At 56.4% G+C, this 14,110-nt stretch overlaps 1 protein-coding gene across 6 annotated transcripts in view; it reads right to left on the bottom strand.

The window, feature by feature from the left end:
- Positions 1-14,110, bottom strand: part of SEPTIN9 (septin 9) — a 144,306-nt gene that overhangs the window by 32,885 nt on the left and 97,311 nt on the right. The window contains exons 1-2 of one of the 6 annotated variants that reach the window (XM_037410305.1): positions 5,319-5,351; positions 3,898-4,062 (exon numbers count right to left, since the gene is read on the bottom strand). The exons of 4 other annotated variants lie outside the window; for them this stretch is intronic. The gene's annotated coding sequence lies outside the window, so the exon portion shown is untranslated. Of the gene's footprint in view, positions 1-3,897; positions 4,063-5,318; positions 5,352-14,110 lie in introns of those variants that run through there. One more of the 6 variants, XM_037410325.1, reaches the window with a different exon arrangement.

Raw genomic sequence — 14,110 nt, 5'->3', positions numbered from 1 at the left:
ACAGTATGGAGTGAAAAATTCAGCCACCTGGGTCACCCCACAGCTCAAGCAAACTTGCTCAAGTAATTTAAACTCTGTTTTGCCCCAAAGCGAAATCTCCTCTTTAGATGGGGAGATGCCCAGGCAGTGGCAAGGGGGTGCTCCAGCGCTGCCCAGGCAGCAACATCCCTGGGGGTCACAGCATCCACCTGGTACAAACCAAGCTGCAAAGTGGGTGCTGAGGCATCCTAAGGGTGCCCACAGACCTTCTGCACACACACGTTTCATCGCCAGCAGTGCAATGGATATGCCTCTGCACAAGCTGCGCATAAAGGGCCTTTCTCCGTCCTTTGTGTGCTTCCCCTTTTAAACCTATAAATTCCCACTGGAGGTAAAGAAGAAAGAATTTAGGGCACCCTAACCTTGAAAAGAAGGAAAACTCCATTCAAGCTGCCAAGCTGCCGGGCTGTCTCCTGCAGCTTAATTAATAGCAACCCATCCCCAGCAAGCTGCTTGCAGCGCCAGCTGTCTCCTCTGATGGAGGTGCTTTTCTACGAATAATAGTGCTTTGTATTTTGATGGGGAAAGGTCAGGAGGATAGCGGGAGAAGGATGGTGGGAGTGAAACACGTCGCTTCCCTGCAGCTCCCAGCACTGTGAGTGAATCCCGCTTGGTCCCCATCTGCTCCTGGGGTGATATCTGGGAGATGACGGCACCCCTCTATCAGCCTTGGAGTGATAACAGAGGGGTGTGGAAGCAGAGCAGTGGGGTGTGGGGAAAATTCAGACCTGTGGTCTGCAAGCCCACCACTGCCAGGAGGTCTGGTGAGCTCCTCCGGGTGCCACTTTGACAAGGTCCAGGACCCCCCTGTGGGGAAATCCCAGCTCTGCTCTTATCAGGAGCCACCTCGATAACAGCACAGGATCCACACTGCAGGGAGCTGGGGCTGGGTGACCCTGCCAGCTCTGTCAGGCCACCAGAAAGGGACAGTCCCCACTGCCACTTGGCTTTTGCATAAATGAACAAGCCATAAATAAATTCTGCATAAATAAATACATAAGAATGCTGAGGCCGAGAGCAATGTGGATGAATCCAAGGTGATGCAGCAATGCAGCACAGTGAGGGAAAAAAGCTGATACAGACCCAAGCCTTGGGTATGTGGCATGAGATGCCGACAGCCCCCAGGGCATGGCCATGAGACCACCTTCATTTCTGCTCAGTCACAGCAGACCAGAGCCAAGCACCATGTGCCAAACCAAGTTGCCACCTTGGACCCTGGGCCCTGGAGCCGTAGGGCGCTTTCTGCCTGCAGTCACCCTGCTGCTGGCTGGTAATTAAGTCTTCCAGCTCTCCTGACTAAAGGATGCCCCTGCGCCAGCCCAGTGCCAGCGCCTGGCTGGGCACCAGTGCCCCAGGGAGCACCACCGACATGGAATTGCTCTCCAAGGAGCACACCAGCAGCTCTCCCGCTTTTGCCAGCTGGCCCAGCCTTGGTGCTCACTGTGACTTCTGTCCCCTCCCTGTCCCACCCATGCGCCTCTGTGCCATCTAGGCTGCCCCAGCACAGAGAGGGCTCTGGTCCCAGTGCAGGACTGGGAATGTATCTTCCCTTCCACTAGTCTACCTGGGGGAATAAACAGAGATAAATGCCACCAAAGAAAAGCAGCATTAGGGCAGGTCCCTGTCCCACGTGGTCCCCTGCCCAGGCATCAAGGCTTTGCCACTTCAGCCCCCGGCTGCGCAGGGGGAGGACACAGCCCACAGTGCCCCCCGCTTCCACCCACAGCTGCCCAAGGAAAAGGTCCCTGTTGCTTAGCAAAGGGCCATTCATCACCAGGATTGTGTGGGATGAGAAAGGGTTAATGTGCTGCAGCTGGGCCAGAAATACCATCCAGGACAAAGAGAGACTTCATGTCACCCACATCCGCCCAGCACAGAAGAAGGGGCCTTAATCCGATTCCCAAAGAAAATGTGGCTTTTACAGCCCCGCTTGACCCAGCCCCTCCAGCAAGTTTTGCATCTGCAGCAAGAGTTAACCCAGTTTGGGAGAGGGCCAGAAAATGGGAAGAGAAATCACTTTTCTACAAGTTTGTGAGAAGGGAGAGCTGGGTAGAAGCGGCTGGACCCAGGCAGTGTCCCTGCAGCAGGACACAGGGGACATGGGCATCTTAGCCTGGCAAGGTCTGGTGGCCTCAAAGCACCCCCCCGAGCAGCCAGACCTCGGCATTAGCTCTCATGTGATTTATCAGGGACTGGAGAAATTCCCATTGCCGAATTCCCACCGGGTGATGCTCAGCTGCACCCCACCGCAGCAATCACCGCAGCAATCACCGATGGCAATGAGGATGCACAGGGAGGGACCCATGAGCGTGCCAACACTGCCCGGCATTTTGGGAACCACGTCTCAGGATGATGAGGGTGAGCCAGCATGAACCGGAGAGCTTCAGAGTATTAACAATAGAGATCTGCCTCTTCTCTGAAAGGATGGGACCTTTCAAAGAAAGGGAACAAAGCCAGGGATGCTGCTGGGAAGCAGACAGTGCTCACACCCGCTACAGATGCAAATGAACTGTCTTTGCCTTCATCTTCCAGCCAGCAACAGCTGGGCACACACCCCATGGTGCTGCATCCCTCCCCTACAGGGCTCCTTCCCACCTCCCCAGCCCCACACCCCTTGTGACCTTGCAAGCCCACCTGCCCACTCCCCCGGGATGCCACAGAGCTGTATTTGCAAGATTAACTCTTTCAGCCCAGTTTTCATTATTATTTTTTAACAAACAAGCTAGCTTTACCATATGCTTCTCCACAAAGCACTTAAAAAATTTTAGACATAAATGAAATAAAATACAGATGTATTCAGACATAAGGTCACAGCACCCAGCAAGCGTAACGCCAGGAGTGCTGTCCTCCCCTTTCCCAGCGCAGCCTTCCCCACATACCAGAGTGAAGCTCTGGCACGTTACCCAAGGATCAACGTCTCCAGCGCGGGTTTTGCCCAGCCCCAGCACATCCTCAACAGGGCTGGATGTGGTGTCACAGCCATACGGAAATCACAGCATTTAAAACCACAGGCTATAAGAATTCCACCATGCTCAGAGAGGGGAAGTCTGGATTCCCCATGGAGAGGCATCCAGGAACTGCCGCTGCCGGGTTATTAGCCATCAAACCATTAGACCCCACCGCATCTGCATACCTCACGCTATGGCTAGCATATGCTACCAAGAATACCTGAGCTTAATGGCTGCAAGGTCAAATACATTTAATACACCACCACTGAGCTATCCATGAGCCCCACAGCCACACAGGTATTTTGCTCTCAACATGGAAAATCATGGACTGCAACTACAAAAGCATAAAAGGAATCACAGCTCTCAGAGCTATCGCAGTACTCCATATGCTCCAAGCATTTTTGGTTTGTTTTTTTTTCTATTCCAACACGCCCTTTTCTGTACTAAGGATGCCTTATAGCAGGGCAGACTCCCTGGACAGCTGCACTCCTCCTGGGTGCTATACCCTATAATCTGGAATCACACCTGGATGTGGCAGCAGCACTTAGGGATTTACTCGTGATCGCAATTCTTAGGTTTTCTTTTACAGGGTGGTGCCTGAGCTGCCACTGGTCCCAAAGCCAAAGCTCAGTCAAGCGTTGCCTGCATGTGCAGATTCCCCATCACCCGGGCCAGGCCCACCTATCTCACAGGGGAATTCAGTCAAACCAACCAAGGGCCATCAGCACCAGGGAACCCAGGACCCCTCAGCCAACACATCTCCACCAGCGGCGAAAGCTCTTCCCACCCTAGAGCTGACCACCGGTCTGCTCTGTCTGCCGCACTCACCAGCACCCACCATCCAAGGCAGGGGGAATTCAATAAAATTAAGCAACTTGCTTACACGAGGGATATGTAACCCAAAACTTGCCTGATGCTATAGTAGGGTGTCCCTGTGCTCTTCTGGTCCATGCAAGTTCACCTTTGACGCAGTGGGAGCGAGCCCAGGGTGCCGTGTAGGGCACAGGCTGCTCAGCTCATGGAGGGCTGCACGTCCGTGGGTCTGAGGAGGGGTTTGGGGATGAGATGGAGTGACCTGCGATTTATGGGAGGGCAGACACAATGTTCTGTCAGTGTTCTCTGGCCCTAAACTATGAAATCTCCAAGAAACTCTGCATAAACATCTCAGTGTATGCTGAAAGCCACGGCATGGGGCAGCAATATTGGCCCCACTGGAGGCCAGCTACCCCCCTGGCCCCAACCTGCCCTCACAGAGCCAGAGATAGTCCCGGCCCAAACACACCAGCCCAGCTCCCTCCCGGATGCTTCTTCCCTGAATGAATCGTGGTCACAGCAGGAATGGACATAAAAAGCCTGGTCTGAAATCCTCTGGCACGAAGCCTCCCCCGCGCGGGGGCTGCCTGCAGGCAGAAGCAGTGGGTCGCAGCACCGGCAGGAGCAGACACCCCCACCCCCACCCCCCCAGGTGCCTCCCAGGGGTGTAAAGGTGCCAGTGGGTCATGGGGGTACGGGGGAAAAGAGGGGATTCCCACGGGCACCCCCCGCACACAGCCCTGTCTGCCCCTGCCCAGCACCCCCAGCCTCTGGACTCTGCACCAGACTAAGGCAGAGGAGAAAAACCGTGCGCTCAGCGAGTCCAGAGCGCGCCCACCGTGTCACTTCATCACAGATTTAAGTGACACTGTATGTATCACTGTGTGATACAGTATGGATCAATTTTCTATGGCTGCTGTGCAAACAGGCATCAGGGCTGGTGGGAGAAGGATGAGGTGCCGTGAAAATGAGAAAAAAAAAAAAAAAGAAAGAAAAGGAGGGAAAAAAGGCGGAAAAAAGGGGAAAAAAGGCGAAAAAAAGGGGAAAAAAGGCGAAAAAAAGGGGAAAAAAGGCGAAAAAAAAGGGGAAAAAAGGCAAACTTCCCAGCTGGGACAGTTTGCAGGGCTACAGTGCTGCGACACTGCACGGAACAAAACTGTGGCCGCACCCGCGCCGCGCAGCACCCGCGCCGCGCAGCACCCGCGCCGCGCAGCACCCGCGCCGCGCAGCACCCGCGCCGCGCAGCACCCGCGCCGCGCAGCACCCGCGCCGCGCAGCACCCGCGCCGCGCAGCACCCGCGCCGCGCAGCACCCGCGCCGGACTCGAGCGTGGCGTGACCAGGCTGCCTCCCCCGGCGCCCCCCGGCGCCCCCCGGCCCCGGCTTCTCCATCTCCCGCCGCGGGGCTGGGGCGACCACCCCTCCCCGCCCCCCGCCCCGAGCACCCCGTAGCCCAGGTTCCCTCCTAGCCCCGGACACTCCACCCCAGCCCCGGGACCCCCCAGCCCCGCGCACTCACCGGGCGGCCGCAGCTCCGGCGCGGGCCGGGGCCGGCGGGGGGAGGGGTTTGGCCGGGGCTGGTTCAAAAGAGCCAATTAAAGAGAAAAGCCGCGGGGGGGGGGGGGGGGGGGGGCGGTCCGCGCCTCGTGGGCTGTCCCACGCATGGGCACCCGCTGCTGGGGACAGCGAGCGGCCGGCATCCCCCACCCCCGCACTGCGGGGCCGGGGGTCCTGGGGGCAAGAAGCCGAACATCTCCCCCCTGGAAGGGGTCAGATCACCCCTGGCAGGCAGCTGGGCAACCCCATCCCCCACCTTTGGGTTTGGGTTGGGTTTTTGGGGGGCGGGCGGGTGGGGTGTGCGCAGGCTCCGCGTGCCTCTAGCACACAGTGCATCCCCCTGCGTGGGCAGGGACAGGGACACGGGTCCCGGACACAGGCTGCAGCTCGGGTCTGGGGGCACGCTGGGGCAGGACAGGCGAGAGGAGGGGAGCGCAGGGGGCTGCTTTCAGGGGCACTTCCCATGGGCGCTGGGAGCTCCTGAAAAGCGCCGGGGAGGGGGATTCCCCTCACTGCCTGGCTGGCCTGGTGCCACGCACCACCTGCCAGCGCTCACAAGGATGCTCGGGGATGTCCCCCAGCGCTCATCAGAACAAGGGGCCATCAAACACCAGGAGGTTCCTTCCCCATCAGCTCACAACCAAATTCCAGAGCAGAAACCAAGGAGAGAGACAACCGCAGGCTGCCAGCCCTCCCTTGTGTCACCAGACACACTCCTCACAGAAATGTGTTTCCCAGGGGAAGCAATGCCAAGAGCATCGGCAGCGCGGCCAGCAAAGACGATACAGCCACACGTTCACAGGCAGGCGAGGCTGCAGCAGCCCCTTCCTGCTGCCTGCACAGATCCATACCTGGTCCCCCCTGGCTGCGGTAGGGCTCCCCAGTTCAGTACGGACCCTTTCACGGGCAGCACGCTCACCCTCACCTGGCATCGCCAGCAGCCAGGTTCCCTTTTCCCTGCAGGGTTGTGGGAGCGAGGTGAGGGCAGCCTGCCTGCAGCAGGGTCCCAGCCCACTGCCCACTGACAGCCCAGGGACCCCCCACTGCCTGGATCACATGGGGTTGCTGCCATCCTGCTTCAGCCCCAGGACCCAGCACTGGCCTCTGTGACTCCCCTCTCCCGCTCCCTGCCTGCTCCGGCCCCGGCGCTGAGCCACAGCCCAGCACCTCCCCATCCCACCACCACGAGCCCAGGCAGGCAGCACCATGAGCTCTGCCTCCCTCCTTAGCACAGGCCCTGACAAAGCCTTCCCCTCACTGCTGCCCCTGCTATTCTCCCCTTGATAAGCCACTGCTCTGTTCTTCCCCTCCTCACCCTCCGACATCGCATGGCCAGGGCTCCAGCTTGCCTGCTCCACCACTGCCCTCCACCACGGCTTCGGAGCCCCCAGCACGGCCCCCGCCACAGCTCTTTATTCCCGGAGGCTGGGGAGAGCTTGAGCAGAGACACTTACTCAACCAAGGATCACAAGGAGGACAACGCTCGCTGCCCGGTGTCTCCAAGAGCCAAGGATGCTCCAGCACCTATTTCAGCTGCCACCCCAGCAAATCTCCCCCCAACTTCTGAGAAGTTTTCCTCAGTTCCCTTCGTAAAGGTCTCGCAGAGCAAATCCCTCCTGGCTCACTGCCTCCCGCACCACCAGACATGAAAAGCATTAGAGTTTCTCCCTGGGTAATGTGAGTAAAAGCTTCTCACATCAAAGGCACCACATGAGTTATCCCACCCCCATCCCTCCCATGCGGCAGTGCCAGGGCTGCCTCCCCTGAAAACACGGCAGCCTCAGTGGTTGAGGTGCTGACTACACTTGAGACATACTTCTGATTTTTTTTGTCTTATTTTTAATTTTTTTCTTAAACTTAGCCACAGACGGGAGAACTTGGGTGACTCTGAGCCAGGCTCTCCTGGGGGCAATGCGAATAGCGTGGTGCTGGTGTGGGTTTGCCCACTGTCTGGCATGCGGTCACCCGAGGGAAAGCGGAGTAAAAATATTCCCTGAGCCAGTCCTGCCTGCTCATTGCCCAGCATTAAAGGAAGCCACGAAGTGTCCTGGAGCAAAAACACAAGCACCCACCGAGGGAGCAGATTCACATACGTTTCTCAGCAGCCTCGACAGCTCTGTTCCTCCATCTGCGCAACAGAAACTACATCCCCCCCTTTGCAAAGCGCTTTCATATCTCTACAGCAGAGCAGGGCGAGGGGGTGTTCACCATCCCAGAAACAGGGAGCAGCATTTACACCCCAAACAACCACCGCCTCAGCACAAAGCACCGGGGGAGAGGCAGCAGTTGCAGACACAGCAGGAACAGCCGCGGATTCTGAAGATGAGGAGGACTAGAAAATAACTTCAAACACCGCAGGGATTTCAAAAAGTCAGAGGACCACATGGTTTCTTGGCCCATTTAACAGCGTTCTTCATCCCTTCATCCCACACAGCAGTTGTTCCTGCCAGATCACTGCCTGCCAGGGCTGCTAGGTTAATTTTATTGCTGGAACACTGAAACAACCTTCATTTGCAGGGGGGAGGTGGGAGGGCTCTGCCATTTAACACTTGGCCGCGTTCATGCTGTGATTAATATCACCCGATGTGCAGATACCAGATGTTCTCGGGGCAGGCTGAAGCGCATCCTAAATTGCACCAAGATGGAATTTTTGGGCAATTTTCAGGGAGTGCTGAGGGCAGGCACTAATGGGAGAGCAGAGATTTACACAGATATGCAAAAAAAAAAACCAAAAGCCACCAGGGTTGTGGCACTGGTCATAACCCCTAGTCCAGTCACAGTGCCATGGGCTGCATTCGGTAACCAACAGCTTGTCCTTTCAAGGGGCAGTTATTTCAGTTCCTGTTCTTCAGTGGGTCACAAGCGTCAGATTTCCATGTGTTCACAGCAAAAAAGAACTGCTGCTCCTCAGAGCTTCAGCTGCAGGAAGGAATTGCTGGTCCAGGAACAGCGAACACTTGTAAGGTTCGACCTCTCCATGCTACTTCCCCAGGGTCCCACTGGAAGCCCACTCCAAAGCCCCCCCCCAGCCAAGCGCCTCACTCCATCAGCAGCCCCTCCCCACCCCTGCGGGGCTGCCCGCTGGGAGGGGTGCCCTGGGGTCACCTACACAGGTGTCCCTTTAATTAGAACCAAATCCTATGGGCGCTGGAGACCGGTCATTCCAGCTCTCTGGAGGCCACGAGCTGCCTGGCCGCAGAGCTGACCTCCACCAGGGTGATTTCTCCTGGCTCACTGCTGGGTGCTCGGTGCTCTGGGGGATCTGCTCGTGCTGAGTGGAGCTGAGACCGGTGGCCTGTCCATCTCCAGCACGATGCAACTCAGCGCTTACTTTAGGAGGGGGAGCACCTTGCTGGGCTGAGTGGTCTCGGAGCAGCGTTTGCAGCAAAGTCTCTCTGCAGCTCCCTGCAGCTCTCTGAGCATGGAGGGGCTCAACCAGCAGATACTGAGGCCCAAATCAATCAGGAACGACTTTGCTGGAGCATCTTCAGCATGGCAGAACTACATGACACCCACAAACCTCACTATGGGATTTCAGAGACCTCTCGTCTCTTTGCATGGTTTCTTTCTGCTCTGCACCCTTCCTGCTGATCCCACACACGGCCCACGGCTGATGTCCTCAGAAAATTAATTCGGGCAGTCTCAGGACCTGCTGATTTTCTCTCTTCTTCTTTGCCTGGGTTTGAGAACTTGGAGCTGAGGTTTGGGTCATACTCACGTTCCTCAGACCAGGTCATCCTCATACTCCCCCACAACCACGGCCAGGCTGTGGTTCACACACCACTTTGGCAGGGCTGGGTGCTGCTGATTACGTGACTGGTGGCACTCACCAGCACTGGTGTCACCAGGGCTCACACCACAAGAGAAAAATCAGAGAATAAAAAGAGGGTTCAGGGCAGAAAAAAATAGTGCCTTCGGCTGCAGGCAGGAAAAGAAGCAATGAAGAAGAGCGCTTCCCCTCCCTGAAAATCCACTGCTGCCACTGCCGGCGTCAGCCACGCTTGCTGCCGGCTGGGAAAGCGTGGGAGCGTGTGCGTGTCCCTGTGCCCGGGCAGGACCTGCAACGACCACGGGCGTGAGAAATCCCACATCCCACGGGGCTGCCTCTTTGTTTCTACTGAAACAGTACGGTCTGGCGGACACCTAAAGCCTGGTTTGGGGGGTTTTGTTAGAGCAGGAAGGAAGGGTAATATCTCTGCGGGCTCCCAGTTCCTGCTGTAAAGGACTTCACCCAAGCGAAGTCTCTCTGTGTCTCTCCTCCAGCTTTTCCCATCACAGAATCGTGTTGTGCATACAAAACCATCACTGAATCGTGAATTTACACCCAGAAACCAAAAGTAAAAGATCTCTGTTATTCAGTTCTTTGAGCAAAGGTTAAATCCAACCAAATACATCAGCTTTCGCAGACAGGACAAGCGTTTGGCAGCCAGCGGGAAGGAACGGGAACGTGGGAATTCCTCCTACGACTTGGCAACGAGCTCTTCCCCCGGCATGGGAGCCCTCTGGGGTCTGCTCAGCCTCCACCGAGCTAAGAAAGCCCCTCATTCAAGCACTCAGTAATCTCACAGGACATCCTGTAGCTCAAGGAGGAGTTTGGATGAGAGGGGCCAGATGGATTCAAGTTGCTTAATTGCTGGAGAGAGAAAGAGGAAAGGTGGGGGTAGCAGACCTGGCGCTGAGATGTCCTAACCTGCTGGTTGGAGAAACACTTCTCTTCGCGAGTACAGAAGGCGTCTACAGCACATTAGCTACCGAGTTGGTCTAACATAAGGCTCCATCGTAGCATGAAAGAAGCTGCACTAACATTTCCAAGTCCCTCCTTTTATACACCGAGGCATTAAAAAGCAGCAGGCCAGGGGAACAAGCGTGTGATGTCCTCTCCTGGAAAAGGCTCTCCCCAGCGGGTGCTCCTGCCCTGCCCAGGCACACACAGCCAGGACCTGCCTGGCCTGGCCCCCGCGTACTCCCGGCAGCAGGGGACAGGGGCAAGCCAAGCTCTGCTGAGGGACAGCTGGCTTTTGGGGGCAGCCACCGATGCAGTTGGACATCCAATGCAAGTTTCCACACCAGGTCCAACATGCTTGTGCTGGGCATCTTCATCCAGCACCATCCCAACACCAAGACAGGCCCTGAGGCTCTCTAATAACGGCATTTAATTCCACCAGAGCTCCCAGGCCCCTGGCACGGCATTCAGCCCCTTCCTTCCTTGCCCCCGCTACTCCTGTCATCCCACTCCCCATGACAGGACACATCTTGGGTTTTGATGTTTTTCCAGCATCAGGGTGATGGGGCAAGTGCTGCGTTCAGAGACACAGAAGAGCCAAGACATACATCCTAAAAGGTATTTAGGCATCTAATTCTAATTTGGCTGTAATGCTTCCCAAGAGATTTCAGCACATATATCTAGGAACATCAGCATTTGAGACATGTTTAGGGGCAGTCCTACACCACAATCACACCAAGTGGGGAACGAAGCACACAGCACGCCCAGTCCCGCCATCACCGCTCCACCCTACGCAGCGTTACGTATATGTAGACTGAGACCAGCGCTCAGGACCAGGAGCATGGTGTCCTCATGTGCGTCACAGAGGCCAGCAAAGCAGCTGGTTGCATGTGCTGGGAAAGTGGAGACACTCAAATTAGTAGCTGCTACTGAATAAGCTGTCAATGGACCATCAGGAACCATCACAGGAGCTGCTGGGAAGGTAGTCACTTGGAAAGCAGAGCTTGGCTTTAGGTGTGAATAAAAGAAACATTCCTTCAGATCTACTGTGCACACTTGGTGCTTGTTTTGATTTGGGGGTTCATGTATTTATTTGGCTCTCTTACACCTAACCCCTAGCTTTGCAGCACCACAGACCTAACACCGCAACAGCAGATCGTATTTTCTGGTGCAGTGGAAGGAGATCCTTTCACAGGATGTACTCAGAGCAACTCCCCCAGCCACAAACCTGCAGGACACCAAGGGTCCCCCCCAGCCTTGTCTCCATTTCCTACAAGGACTGGAGAACGTGGCTAGGGGATGCTCCAGACTACAAGTCCCCAAGGAGGGGAGGCAGCAGCCACTGACCCACGGCAGCATGTGTCCCTGGCTCCAATGCACCAGGCGCCGTGCTCCCCACCGGCTCATCTCAACACAGCTCATCAGCCAGCACAAAGCGGCCACCCCGCTGAGCCCCATCACCCCATGAAAGCAGAACAGCCCCACAGCGACCCAAGTGCTGCTCAGAGCTGCCCTCCTCCCCAGCTGCAACCTGCAGATAAAGGCAACGGCTTCTCTCTGCAGCACTCGCAGCCTCTTAAAGGTCACGGGCCCCATTAGGTTTGAGGGTTTGGGTTCTGCAGGATACAGCTCTTGTTTCTGATACCTTCTTGTAGCTGAGAGCAGAAAGCTGCTGACTTCAGCACGCCCCTGGGGGCCCAGGTCCCACCACATCCCCACAGCACCAGGAGTGCTCTTGGGGCACCAACCATCACTCATGTGTTTGGTCCTGAAGGAAAAGCATCACTAACCTCCATAGTTTAGAATCATTCAAGCCAGGGCTGGGGTGCAAACTTTTTTTTTTGATGAAGAGCAATGGGGAAACCAGCTGCGCCTCCAACTTCACCAAGGGAAAGAATTCTACCCAAGGAAAGCCACGTCCTGCCAGGACGCTGGACCACTCAAGCTCCTCCACCCCCATTATAAATCAGCTCCACCATGCGAGGGGAGGGAATTTTAGGAAACTACCCTGCTGGAGAGAAGGGCTGGCAGAATAAGCCACCAAAATGCTCCCGTGGTCCTTTATGGCCCTGGTAACTCATTTGCTGTCAAGACCTCCACCCAAATGATGCACAAAGCACCTTGGCTCCAGCAAGTCCTGTGAGTAGGGGAGAGGCTACACACCAGGTATTGCTATGTCTACCTGAAGAGTCAAAAACCCCACAGCTCAGCACCCTTCCTTCACCCTGTGTGCTAGTGAACAGTGAACAGCAGCCACGTCCCACCAGACTCTTCCCAGAGCCCCAGCACACAGACCCTGGAGCTTCTGGAAAGCATCCTTGAACCAACCACTTTGACAGCCCACCAGCTTGCCAGGACCAGGGGATAGGTAAAGCCTAAGGCACAAGAAACAGGAATGCAAAGTCAAGGCATGAAAATATCAGTTTCTTCTCTTTTCATCTCACAGGTTTTGTGTCTGAGGACCAAGTACCACCAACTTCTGACAGCTTGGCCAGGCCAAGCTCTCTTGGGCTTTGCCCTTCCGAGGGCAAAGGCCGGGTGCTGGGTTTAGCCCTGGGGAGCTGTGGGCAGCTCCAGCACAGCCTTACTCTACCCAATGCATGATGGATGTCCCTGCCCTCCCCATCCCAACTCCTATGCAGGGCAGCACACACGATGTCTGGGCAAGGCAGGATCCCAGAGTCTCATAGAGACGGGCTAAATCTCCCTTCTTGTGCCCCAAATTGCCCATTCATTTCAGATTTCAGACAAGCTGAGTGACCAGTTTTCGCCTCCCTACTGACCTGCGTTCCGGCGAGACAAGTGCTGCCCTCTGCCCCCTGAGGAACCTTTCAACGAGCCTTTCCAGACCCTTTCCCAAACCTTTCTGTGCCTCTCCCACTGCTGCAGCGCCAGGGCTCTGCATCCCTCCGCAGGAGCCGTGGGAAGGAGGGCACGTCCCGCGTGGGGACGCGCTGGCCCGCAGTCAGACGGAGGGAAGGGCTGGGAGGGGGACCCCGGGGGTCAGCCAACAAGAAGAAGAAAAATAAATCAACCACACAGTGATTTACACAGCGGCATTCACTCCTTCCTGCAGCCCACATTTTCGCCACAGCTGCTCAGCAGAAGCTGGAGACACTGAATCTCCTGAAGGGCTCCAGGACACTGCTCTGGAAGGGTGTTTCCTCTTCCGATTAATTCTCCCCCATCTCTCTCCCCACGGGCACCTGGAGCCCCATGGACCCGATGGTGCTGCGTGGCTCCATCTGTGAGGTTTTGCTCCGGTGCAGGGCGAGCAGAGCAGCAGCAGGCTTCAACACGGCACCGCTCAGGACAGCAAAGCCTTTTCATCCCCCGCTGTTCCATGTGACCACCCTCCTGGTCCCTGCACAGTGTTGCAGCCATGTAGGCAAATGGGGATGGCTCCGAGGCAAATAACCGTACTTCTGCCCCAAAACAGCCACACCATCTGCTCCTCTGGCCCTGCAGCCCCAAGGCAGCCCCTCCAGCCCACCCACCCACCCACTCCTGCCCCCCATGCAAGCAATGCGAGCACCAGGGCTGGCTCGCACTCCCTGAGCTTTAACCAGCCCCAGCAAGTTGTGCAAGAGCAGTGGGCACCACTGATGTGTTACGGGGCTGCATACACAGCTTTAAGCCAGTTGTAACTACCCTTGGGAATTAAATCAGCCTCGTCTTTCCCTCCTGCAAGTTTGTTGGCCAAAGCTTTTCCCGGGAAAAGTGCCCCATGGAAAAATCTGGGAAAACAAACAGGGTGTGTCTAGCCAAATCCCTAGCCCCGAGGGCTGCGCAGCTCGGTTTTTAGCGGGGTTTTGTGCCATGGTGAAAGGTGAGCATCAGCAGTCTGCACTACCGGCCTCCTCTGGCACACAGCAGCGTGCTGGGAATGGTACTTACCCGCTCCTGCTCCTCACTCCTGCAGAGCAGCCGGGGCTCCCACCACCTCACGTGAAATGGAGCAGGAAAAGAAGGGGTCAAGGAGGAAAGGCAGGGAGGAGGATGGTAGGAGCATAGCATAATGCTCCTTTCAT

Source organism: Falco rusticolus, chromosome 1 (assembly GCF_015220075.1).
Source record: "Falco rusticolus isolate bFalRus1 chromosome 1, bFalRus1.pri, whole genome shotgun sequence".
Classification (NCBI taxonomy): Eukaryota; Metazoa; Chordata; class Aves; order Falconiformes; family Falconidae; genus Falco; species Falco rusticolus.
The sequence above is the reverse complement of the archived record's forward strand: the minus strand, read 5'-3'. Positions and strand labels throughout refer to the sequence as shown.